The 12,228-nt window shown below is 37.3% G+C and overlaps 1 protein-coding gene across 5 annotated transcripts in view; it reads right to left on the bottom strand.

Moving 5' to 3' along the window:
* Window positions 1-12,228, bottom strand: part of Tomosyn (syntaxin-binding protein tomosyn) — a 772,563-nt gene that overhangs the window by 124,855 nt on the left and 635,480 nt on the right. The gene's annotated exons all lie outside the window — the stretch shown is intronic.

Genomic DNA, 12,228 nt, shown 5'->3' with positions numbered 1-12,228 from the left:
AGATTCAACGTGAAACCATCGGACAAAATTTGCTATGCTTTCATTTGGAAAAAAAAAACATTGCTCAAGTAATAACCGCCAAAAAATCTATACTTACACCCATTTTTCTAACTTAATAAAATGTTCAATTGTCATGTCGTCTCTGTACAGCCTCAATTTTACAGTTAAGCAATTTTGATGAAGGAAAATCTTGGTGTGGTCTCGAAAGACTTTCCAGTTTAGGGCTAGAACATGGAATCCTATACAAACTGATTACCAAAGAAATATTATTTCCCTGCTCTAGGGCCAGTGTATCAACAGCAGAGCACAGACTCAATGAATATTAGAGAGACATGAAAGTTCAAGCACATTAAAACTTGCCAAAGCACCTCCAAATCTGCACGTCGTCTGCCATATGTGATGTCATGGATGGCATGTTCGAAAAGCATCATCGTTTCAGTTCTCACCCTCTCACCTGAGTGTTTAACAGACCCCAACCATCATTCTTGATTGAGCTGAAGTGAATGCACTCCAACTGCCTGCATGAGGCTAGGGAGGCAGGAAGGTTTCTGAAGACCACACAGCACCTTCAAAAAAATAAGTTTTACCTTCATCATAACTCCTTTCTTGGAGTTAAAGTGCTATGTGTTCCAAGGACTAAGTACCAGAGTACTGTATCGATCAGTAAACTTGTGTCTAATCAGGGTCAATGGTCTGCAACAAAGCACAAACTGTGACCAACTCTCATCATCCCAGGGTAAGAAGAAAAACTAACCAGTCCTTACCTCGCAGAGATGATTGAAGACTGTTGGCTGCCCGACCTACCATTACTCCATTTCTGAGGGACCCAGCTGATTTGGTCCTTCCTCATAGGCTGCCCCTGTATGGGTCACAACTGTGGCGAGTACCATGCATGAATATTGTATTGCTTTTATTTGCTTTAAGTAGTATTTCATAAACACTATGCCGACACCATACTGTGAAACTCTGGATGTTCTGAAAATGTATATTAGCAAAATACAGTAGTGAAGAAGCACCTTTCCTCACATGGTGTATTTTAGGGATAAATACAGGATCAGCTCTGTTAATCACGAATGTCATTAGAATATGGATGGCCCCTTTAGAAAGTAGTTTGTTGGTCTGGGTATTCTGTAACCAAGTACAAATTTTAGGGCCATGAATCTCTATAAATATACTTTTAAAATCATCACAGGACAGAGGTTGTTATTCCCTGACTCTAGAGCATAAATATAGAGTGGGTTCCATCTCGAAAGAGGCTTCTTGTCTTTGGCTAGAAAAAGGAGTCCCAGAGTCAAAATTAATAGATGACCTGGAATTACGATGCTAAACTCCCGATCTCTGCAAAAGGGCACAAGTTTGGTAACTCAAGCTCTAGAAGTTAATGCTACTAGAAAAATAGCTTCTTGTAACAATTCTTTAATAGGAATGGTAGAGTTATCCAACCTAGCCAAAAGCTCCATAACTCTATCCAGAGACCGAGACCACTGGAGTGGAAGGTGATGGTCTTTCCAAGGCAAAAGATTGGGTGATCTTATGAAATATGTCTGAGTTGAGATCCACACCGAGGGCATACTTGATAGGTTCCCTTAGCCCATTTTTATATGACTGTATAGTTGATGGCTGGACCTTCCTCTCCTCAAAGCAGTGGGCCAGGAAGGAAGCCAAGAGGTCTAGGGTTATCTAAGGAGACGGCTGATTCTGCAGGAAAACCGACCACGTCTTCCACACTGATTGATATTGTCTTGTGGGTGAAGACCTCTTGCACCTCGACAAGAAAGTCAAATTGTAGGTTGGGAATTCCTTTTCGAAAATGCGGAAGAAAAGGGGAAAGCAAAGGTAGTCCATCCTCTCACTTTCTGATACAGTACAGCTGTGCAGACCACAGGGCGTGTAGTCTTGGTCTCAAATGAAGAGGTAATGAGTACCCTGGACTGTTGGGCCAATGTGGTGCTATTAGCACAGTGGTCCTTGAAAAAATTCTGAAAGATATTAGAAGCCTTCGAAATCAAACTCGGTGGGAACAGATAAATCAACAACCACCTGTTCCAGTCTAGGTTCAGAACATCTCTTATCACTGCTCAGGAGACCACAAGAGCTATATAAAGAGGAAGTTGGTGACTCTCTTTCATAGCAAACAGGTCTATCAGGAGACCCTACCTCCAGGACCTCCCAAAGACTTTTTGTACAGGGTCTACTCAGTCTGCAGAACTGTCTATCTGGATAGACTGTCCGCCACTACATTGAGTGAATCTGACAGGTGGGACACGGAGAGAAACACACCTCCTCATGGAAATTCAAAATTAGAAGGGTGACTGTATTGAGTATTCTTGAGATTGATCCCCCTTTCCTGAAGCAACAGACTGCAACCGGTTGTCTATAAGATCTTCATGTGGGAGTTTTGTCTCGGACGAATCCCCTTTAGTGTCAGGAAGACTGCCATCAGTTTCAACACACATACGTGAAATGTTGCCAACTGAGGGGACTATTTCCTGACAACGAAAGTTTCTTTCGAATGACCTGCCCATACTGAGTTGGAAACGTCTCTATGAATGATCATAGAAATTGAGTGAAGGACCAAAGCTATTGACTTGGCCATTGCAATTGGCATAACCCAAGACCTGAGGCACCTCTTGCATCGACCAGGTAGTAATGCTTGACAGTCCTGAATTTTCTTCCAAGCTACCCTTCTCCTCATTCAGTTGAGGTTCTTTAGACTGTCCACTAACAATTGGTCTATCATTAAGGCAAACTTAATAAGGCCCAAGATCTTCTCCAGTTGTCGTCTGGAAGAGAAATAGCTCAAAACAAAGGATCATACTCCGTTTAGAATTCTCAGCCAAGATGCTTTCGTAAGGCTTACAGTGGCTATCACCAGATTCCATTGGAGAACTAACAAGTGAAATACCCTTTGCTGTACTAGTCTCGACTTCACAAACTTTTCAGGAAACCCAATTACTGCAAAACCTTTAAGAGCTGAATAATGGTATTTGTGACAATTCTTCTGTCTCTGCCCAGATCAGCCAATCATCCAGGTAGGCTACGACCTGAACTCCCTGCAGTCGCAGAAGTTTGATCACCATGTGAAAGTTGGGATGTACCCTAATCTCATCCCTAATAAAGAGAAAATTATTGAAATTTCTTATTGTTTGATTATGGGTTAGTCCCATAACTCCCATATTATCTAAGTTTTTGAACGTCTTCTGGCAAAACGTCTTAATAGGTTTGCTGAAGGCAATCATCTATTCCCTAGTTTGCAATTTGGTTTTCGTAAAGGCCTTGGAGCATGTGATACCCTTCTTACAATCTCCAATGCTGTACAGAAATCCCTTGATTGTGGTCAGGAAGTTCGTATGATTGGCCTTGATTTTAGTGCTGTTTTGACCGTGTTAATCATGAGGCCATTGTTTTCAAACTCAAACAGTTGGGAGTGGGTGGGTCGTTTCTTAGCATTATTATTGAATTTTCAAGTAATAGAGCTCAAAGAGTTGTTGTTGATGGGCACCATAGTGAGTATAGGAATGTGATATCTGGTGTTCCACAGGGTAGTGTGGGACAATTACTTTTCATACTATATACACATGACATGCAGTTTGGCCTAGAAAACAAGCTTGTTGCATATGCAAATGATGTTACTCTCTTTGCATCAATTCCATCCCCTGAATGTAGATCTGGGGTTGCTGAATCCCTTAATAAAGACCTAGCTAAAATTAGTGCATGGTGCAAATTATGGGGTATGAAGTTGAATCCTAACAAAACTCAAAGTATGATTGCAAGTAGGTAAAAAACAGTGGCTCCACAACATTTGGATCTCAGCATTGATGTTTCTTTAACTTTGTATGACTCTTTTAAAATTTTAGGTGTGATTCTCGACAGCAAATTTACTTTTGAGAAACACATTAGGTCTGTGTCTTCTTCAATTGCACAAAAAATTGGCTTATTGAGGGTCTTTTATGATTTTTGGTGATCAATCTATTCTGAAGAAGTATTTTAATTCTTTCATTCTCCCTTGTTTTAAGTATTGTTCTCCTCTTTGGTCTTCAGCTGCTGATTCTCATCTTAATTTGTTGGACAGAAACTTAATTCTTATTCCTGATATAGATATAATCTATGGCACTGTTATTCAATTAGTTCATTATGCATGCTGCATAAGATTTTTCATAATTCTGACCATCCTTTACATTCAGATCTTCCTGGACAGTTCTATCCTGTTTGTAATAATAGGCAGGCAGTTAATTCTAATAGTCAGGCTTTCTCCATCATGAGGCTCAATACTACACAGTATTCTAGAAGTTTTATTCCAGCTGTGACCAAGTTGTGGAATGATCTTCCAAATCGGGTAGTTGAATCAGAACTTCAAAAGTTCAAAGTTGCAACAAATGTTTCTATACTGAATGGGCTGACATGTCTTTTTATAGTTTATATATGACATATCTGTTTTGACGTTGATATTGTTTTTAGAATGATTTATTGGTCATTTTTTTCTCATTTATTTATTTCCTTCTTATTTCCTTTCCTCATTGGGCTATTTTTCGCTGTTGGAGCCCTTGGGCTTATAGCATCTTGCTTTTCCAACTAGGGTTGTAGTTTGGCTAGTAATAATAATAATAATAATAATAATAATAATAATAATAATAATAATAAAAGGTAACTTACCAGAGAAAAGTGACTAGCACTTGATTGTGCACTCGGGTGAATATCACACAATAGTACCAGCAAGCAACTCCACATGAACAAAAGGGTAAAGTAATTACAATTCCGAAATAGGCTGCTAATATAAAGCACAGTAAAATGAACACAAATCAGGGCCAATGATGTGGGACAATGAGGGATGGTAGATAAACCTGAAAAAGAGACCTAAATGACAGAAAAAACACACATGAAAGATGATCCCGGCTGAACCCGCGAATCGCCAAAAGTAACCATAGCATGTAAACCTCCACGTAGCTGGATGACTGTGCCATAAGAAGCATTGCCCATAATTATGAATACCACTAAACGAGAGAAGAATAAAACTAAATATGGGTACTTTAACTTATCAATGCTTGATAACGTAGCTGCGCAACACATGCACTCGTAGAGGGCAACAAAGACAGAATGGAAATTGAAGCCTATAAACGATGTAGGTATGTGGGCAAGAACTGAAGCAATGGTTCTTTCCAAATACGACATGGATGAAGTCACATATGATAGACGACATGCAGATTCGGAGGTGCCATGGCATGTTGTAATGTGCCTGAACTTGCAGGTCTCCCCTATACTCACTGAGTTGTACACTGCACATTTATACACTAACCATAGAGCAGGGAACAATATTTCTTTCTCAATCAGGTTGTAGTGGAATCCCTGTTTTGGTCTTAAACAGGAAAGTCCTTGGAGACCACACAGCATTTTACCCCAACAATACTGCAAAAACATGAAAATAATTGCCATCTTATCAAAAATCCTTATTTTTATACTCATCTGATGTTCAAAGTGCTTCTTTCTTGAAGTTGTTTAAATGCTGGATATTTACACAATTAAAAATATCCTTTTTTCTTTGCAAAATGCCCCCATCCCTAGCTAACTAAGAGGTAATGTAGAGGTTGATGGCAACTATCTGGGCATGGGTACGCCATAGTAACTCTGTCTTTGCAGTCTCAAAGATGAAATGGGATCACTAGCATCTTAAAATGTTATGAACATCAGACGAGTATAGCAGCAACAGAATCCCATCCATTCAAGACAGGAGCCATCATCCCAATGAATGCACGAGGATCTGCACTGAGACCGAAACACAGGCCAAGAATAGGAATATTTTGAAATGTTCACAAAATGAGTTACTTACAATCCTGATGAATAGGGATGAGTAAGGATGCATCTGCCCAGACTACCAAAAATTCTAAACTCATTTCCTTGCTGCCCATAGGACCAATGAAATCTTTTCAAATAAAACTTTATGTAAGATCTTTAAATCTGTTAAAATAAAATCATCCGATGTAAAATCTCTGGGGAGGGATCCAAGACCTCCCACGATCTTCTCTAGAAATTTTTCAATCGCTAAAACAAAAACAAATGGCTTTTGTTGAATTGTTTTGATAACTTGGAAAAAATTGTGGTTTCTTTGTCAAAGGACCAAAAGACTAGAGGAATTTGAAATCCCTCTTAGACAACAGGCAAGATCCACTGTCTAGGTTAAAGGTTTTGTCAAACCTGAATTGGGAATATATTCCTCCAACTGAGATTTTCCCCAGTACTAGCTGTTAATTTACTTATATTTTAAACAATTAAAGCTTTAAGCTATCCGTTGAACACATCTCTTAAGAGGAGGAACTGTTAATGAACCACATTACTCAAAACAATTGAACAAGATCCTGTGGCTGGCATGCTTTCACAGTTACTTGAACCACTCTCACAGACATTCAATTCATAGCAATTTCAGAAGCAGACGCTCCACTATAAATGTTAAATAACCTAAAATCCCCAAAAACCACAATCAGGATTGCAGGTTGAAAAAAAAAAAACCTCTGAAGATCATAAACACAACAAAAGAACTGAAAAGACAATGGAACTATGGTGTACCCATGCCCAGATAGTTGCCATCAACCTCCACATTGAACTAAACTTGAGGGAGGGGGCATTTCAAAGGAACAAAAGAGGAAATTTTTAATCTCACGGTAGACGTTGTTACTTGGACAGCATCGAGAGAGAAGCAATATGACCATCAGGGAAGTTTCATAGAAATATATATAGTAAGTCTTGAGATTAATAATGTGCATGGGTGTGATGATAGTTAGTTTATTTCATGAGAGAAAACTGATGTTCTGGCACCTAATGAGGCCAGGTTGAAGGGACAATGTGTGCAGGAATTGGAAAGGCAAACAATAATTGTTGCTGGGGCAGTTGGAAGTAGGGCTTGAAGAGGTAGCATGTAGTGTTAGAAGACTGGTTATACTTTCCCAAGATTCATACTGCTTCCTTCTCAGACCTTGGAAAATATTGATGCCTGTTATAAAAACCTATAAAATGTTTTATTTTCTTTCATTGTAATAGTCTTGCCCTTTTAATGGAGTACTGAATTTATGCGGAGATGTATGGCAATAAGTGCACTTGCGTATGCTTATAAACAATGGTTATTCCAGTCTTTTCATCACTTGTTAGTGCAAAGGTTGCTTAGTCCTGTCCATGAACCAAGATATCATTTTATTGATATCAAGAGATGATTTAGCTTCATATTAATAGGGGATGTGTTAATTGTTCAAGGGATTTACTGCCAAGTGATAAAGATTTGCATTCTCTTTGTAGCCCGTGTTGAGGGCAGCATTGTGATTTAGACAATTGATGTTCTGAATGTGTTAGCTTATCAGTTCCTCTGTTGGATAAATATGTTCAGCCTACTTCTGGCTGACCAAGTTCATGGGGCTAGTAGTAGTGAGCTTTCCAAACTTTTTACTATATTCACTAAACTAACAAGGCTAGCATGTCTTTGGGCAAACCCTAGGGTAACTTGTCACATTTTGCCTAGTGGTTCTACGGTACCAGTTAGTAAGCGTTCCAACGGTACATAGTGCTTTATAGATATAGAGGTGATAGCCTCATTTAAAGCTTTGTTCACTCAAATTAGTTCAGATCCTTCTTTTGCAAAACCCTAGCCTTTCAACTATCCAGTCATTTCTATACAAACACCAGATTCTGAGATAGAAGATCAGATTGGTAGTTTGGACTGAGAAGGCAAAAGAACAGGAAAGAAAAAATGTGTATCCAGTTGTGTTTGGAAAGCATGAAATTGCTGGTGCCGAGTGATTTAAAATGCAATTTAATGAAATTAAGTGACAAAGAAAAAGATGTGGTTATTAGTAGGTATGGAGCATCTGGAGTAATAAGAATGGGATTATTTGTGAAAGTGTTTGCAAAGAAGCTTAAATTGCAGTACTGTACATGATTACAAAACAAAGAATATTGTAACCATATTCTGGAAAGAGAAAATTATTGAAATTTCTTATTGTTTGATTACGGTTATCCAAGTGTATATGGGAGAACATGTGGATGGATGTAATGGTGAGAATAGGAGTGGTTAGGGTATATCTGATCATTATGTGGTTTGGGAAAAAGTCAACCATTTTAACCCATTTCTATGTTTCCCTCTCATTTCAATTTCAAATATTCAGGTACTTTTGTCTAATCTAACTACAAATGAATAAATTACAAAATTAATTTTGAGCATCATAACCCAGTAGTGTAACATCACAGAATACATGAACTAAGCAAAGGATGTGGTGTGAGTAGCCTAAGACATGTATGTCTTACCATGCAAGATAAGGAACTCATATGCTCTAGCAACTTACTTTTAGTTACATTATGTGCAATCTAGAGATGTTAAAACAATATTTTTCTCCATTGATTTTTCCAATGACATAGTGTAAAGTATTAGCAAACTTACAGGAAATATCTAGGCGAGTGACAAAGTTGTTCTTCAAGTCAAAGATGTACTGAAACGCAAGTAATGGTGCTGACCATAGTCTCAGCCTGCACATTTGAATGGCGTAGCTCTAAATACCTTCTACATACCAGAGCTTTCAGGGCTAAAATAATGCATTTAATGCCCTTCATAAATGCAAGTGTACTAGTGGAAGAGATGATAATAAAGACAGTGTCTATTTGAAGATTGTGATGAAAAAAACAAATTATAACATTCCTGGATTTCCTCATCAACTTGTAAGAGCAAACTTGTACTAGCAATATTCATTTCCTGAATAACAGCTGGCCAAACAAAAATTACACCCAAGGTTAAGTTTTGTCTCTATTTAAAATAAGAGGAAAGTTTATGGAATTTAATTTTTCCAATCTTAAGTCTGAGTTGTTTATTTCTATAAAAATATGTGATTCTGAAATAAATAAAAGTTAAAACTTATATAAAATAACTAATTATCTGATAATTTCTTTTATTAAGATAAAATTGTGTACATTTTTGGGAAGTTTACTAATAAAATAACATTAGATACATTGAACTCTGTTTACAATTTTGTTTACTCTTGTAAGAAAATTTATCAAGAGAATTATTACTTGCCTTTAAAACAAGAAGTCTTAGGGTGGGTGAGGGGACTTTCCTTTGGCTCTTGGGGGAATGAATGGTAATCCCTATTTCTGGGAAACTGTCTTTTATATCCTACTTTTTAATTTTTTGATGGCTGTGTATAAGTAAATTTCCATGTAAAATAACCTAAATTAGAACCAAATGGTCAACTGCGTATAAATGCATCTATGGCTTTGGAATACACAGATAAGGATAAAGGACCCTGTGTGTGTTTGTGTAAATACAATATGTGTGTATAAATAGTGAAGTCTTGGGACACACAGTTACAAGGAGAAAGCCATGGATATCAAATGATACTTGGGATACTATGAACATGAGACAAAGACAGAAATTGATTATTGAAAGTTTTCGAGGAAGTAAAGAAAATTACAAGGTAGAGCATGCTAAATATTCCAGTGGTTTGGCATAGAAGACAAGCTTGTGGCATATGCAGATGATGCTACTCTCTTTGCATCAATTCCATCCCCTGAATGTAGATCTGGGGTTGGTGAATCCCTTAATAGAGATTTAGCTAAAACTAGTGCATGGTGTAAATTATGGGGTATGAAGTTGAATCCTAACAAAACCCAAAGTATGATTGTAAGTAGGTCAAGGACGGTGGCTCCTCAACATCCGGATCTCAGTATTGATAATGTTTCTTTAAATTTGTATGACTCTTTTAAAATTTTAGGTGTGATTCTCGACAGCAAATTTACTTTTGAGAAACACATTAGGTCTGTGTCTTCTTCAATTGCACAAAAAATTGGCTTATTGAGAAAGTCTTACAAGATTTTCGGTGATCAATCTATTCTGAAGAAGTGTTTTAATTCTTTCATTCTACCTTGTTTTGAGTATTGTTCTCCTGTCTGGTGGTCACCTTCTGATTCTCATCTTAATTTGTTGGACAGAAACTTACGGTCTATTAAATTTCTTATTCCTGATCTAGATATTAATCTTTGGTACAGTCGTTCAATTAGTTCATTATGCAAGTTGCATAAGATTTTTCATAATTCTGACCATCCTTTACATTCAGATCTTCCTGGACAATTCTATCCTGTTCTTAATACTAGGCAGGCAGTTAATTCTAATAGCCAGGCCTTCTCCATCAGGAGGCTCAATACTACACAGTATTCTAGAAGTTTTAATCCAGCTGTTACCGAGTTGTAGAATGATCTTCCTAATCGAGTAGTTGAATCAATAGAACTTCAAAAGTTCAAAGTTGGAGCAAATGTTTTCATGTTGACCAGGCTGACATGAGTCTTTTTATAGTTTATATATGACATATCTGTTTTTGACGTTGTTAACAGTTTATATAGGCCATATCTGTTTGACGTTGTTACTGTTTATAGAATGATTTATTGTTAATTTATTCTCATCATTTATTTATATCCTTATTTCCTTTCCTAACTGAGCTATTTTTCCCTATGGGAGCCCTTGGGCTTATAGCATCTTGCTTTTCCAACTAGGGTTGTAGCTTGGCTAGTAATAATAATAATAATAATAATAATAATATTGACAGTGAGGTCAAAAGAAAAGCCCGGAATGACTGGAGAGAGTATTTAGACAGTAAAGCAGATGAGGCTGACAAAGCTATGAATTCAGTAAGTGGCTATGGTGTAAGAATTGCTCATAGAATTATAAATAAACTCTTGACTGGGGCAAAGAAGAAGCATATACCCATCAAAAAGAGAGACGGTTCTGTAATAGCAACAGAAGATGAAGAAAGACAATGTTGGATGGAATACTTTCCTGAGGTTATGAATATGGGATATGAAGGGAATATTTTGATTGATATACCTGAAGCTGATGAAGACCTTGATGTGTCCATGAATTAATTCAGTGTGTTTGAAGTTGAAGCTATCCTAAAACAAAACTAAAGAGATGGAAAGCCCTGGGATATGATGGAATAACTGCCGAGATGATACTGGCCAAAAATGAAGTGACTTCCAGACTACTTACAAGATTATTTTGTAGAATGTGGCATGAAGAGGCAAAACTTGATCAATGAGAGTTAGGAGTGTTGGTGAAAATAGCAAAAAAAAAAGGGATACCTGCCTGATTGCAACAATTACAGAGGCATAACACTTATGTAAGTTATGAAAATATATAGTATGCTTATTCTAAACAGACTAGAGAGAAAGATTAATGAAAACCTGAGAGATGAACAAGCAGGATTCAGAAAAGGTAGAAGTTGCACTGACCAAATTTTAATTCTAAGACATGTTGTACAGCTATGTGCAGAATATAGAAATCCCCTTTTGATGGCATTTTTGGACTATGAAAAAGCCTTTGATAGTGTGCACCGGCCAATTTTTTGGAGAGTCCTGCCTTATTATGGACTTCTTCTTAAATGTGTAAATTTGATTAAGTCTGTTCATGAGCATAGCAAGTGCAAAGTTAATGTTATTGGAGTCTTATCAAATGAATTTCCAGTGAACAGCGGAGTACTCCAACAGTATGTGTTGTTCACCTATATTGTTTATCCTCCTCATGGATTTTGTAATGCGTAGAATTGTCAAAGATGGTGTAGAAGGATTGGACTGGATTGGTGATAGGAATTTAGCAGACCTAGAGTATGCTGATGATGCTGTCCTTGTTGGCAGAATACCACATGATTTGCAAGGCTTGCTTACCAGAATGCATGAAATATCACACGAGGTTGGGCTGAAGATAAAGAGAAGAAAGACAGATGATAACGGAATATGCAATGGAAGATGAAATATCATTGGAAGTAGAAAGGATTAATGAGGTAGAATCATTTAAGTATTTAGAAACTAAGATCTCCAAATAAAGGGTCCTTAGAATTAGAGTTTAGTGAAAGATTGAAAAAAGCAAATCAGACAATGGCTTGGTTCAGTAAAATTTGGAAATCAAATCCCATGACATAACGTACAAAAATCAGACTATACATCAGTTTAGTGAGATAAAGTGTTACTCTATGGACATGCGAGTCATGGTATGATAATGAAACAATCTCCAATAGATTTAGTAAATTTGAAAACAGAGCCCTCAGAAGGATATTGGGAGTTAAATGGCAGGACAGTATTAGAAATGAAACTATAAGAGAGATTACCCGAGTACCATATGTGGATGAGATCATGATGAAGAGTAGATGGAGATGGTTTGGGCATGCTAATTGCACTTCCCAAAAAAGATTAGTTCACCAAACATTCAGCTGG

This window comes from Palaemon carinicauda, chromosome 4 (genome assembly GCF_036898095.1).
Source record: "Palaemon carinicauda isolate YSFRI2023 chromosome 4, ASM3689809v2, whole genome shotgun sequence".
NCBI classification, from domain to species: Eukaryota; Metazoa; Arthropoda; class Malacostraca; order Decapoda; family Palaemonidae; genus Palaemon; species Palaemon carinicauda.
The sequence above is the reverse complement of the archived record's forward strand: the minus strand, read 5'-3'. Positions and strand labels throughout refer to the sequence as shown.